We start from the raw sequence: 487 nt of genomic DNA, 5'->3' as shown, positions 1-487 counted from the left end.
GAAACTATGGACTCTCTCTTTTCTAGCATTTTAGATACAGTTGCTCCTTTACGCTTAAGGAAGATTAAGGAAAACACCGTGGTATAATGAACACACTCGCACCTTAAAGAGAGCAGCCCGGAATATGGAGCGCAGCTGGAGGAAAACAAAAGAGTAATGACTTTATGAACTACTTTATTTCCAAGATCGATACTATTAGAGATAAAATTGTAACCATGCAGCCGTCAGTTACAGTATCGCTTCAGATAGTGTTCTATAGATCGCCTGAGGAACAATTCCACTCATTCTCTACTATAGGAGAGGAAGATTTGCATAAACTTGTTAAATCATCTAAACCAACAACCTGTATGTTAGATCCTATTCCATCTAAACTCCTAAAAGAAGTGCTTCCAGAAGTCATAGATCCTCTTCTGGCTATTATTAATTCATCATTGTCATTAGGATATGTCCCAAAAACCTTCAAACTGGCTGTTATTAAGCCTCTCAT

Source organism: Sinocyclocheilus anshuiensis, unplaced genomic scaffold, assembly GCF_001515605.1.
Source record: "Sinocyclocheilus anshuiensis isolate Anshui unplaced genomic scaffold, SAMN03320099.WGS_v1.1 scaffold169, whole genome shotgun sequence".
Taxonomy (NCBI): domain Eukaryota; kingdom Metazoa; phylum Chordata; class Actinopteri; order Cypriniformes; family Cyprinidae; genus Sinocyclocheilus; species Sinocyclocheilus anshuiensis.
This window is presented reverse-complemented; position numbering follows the sequence as displayed.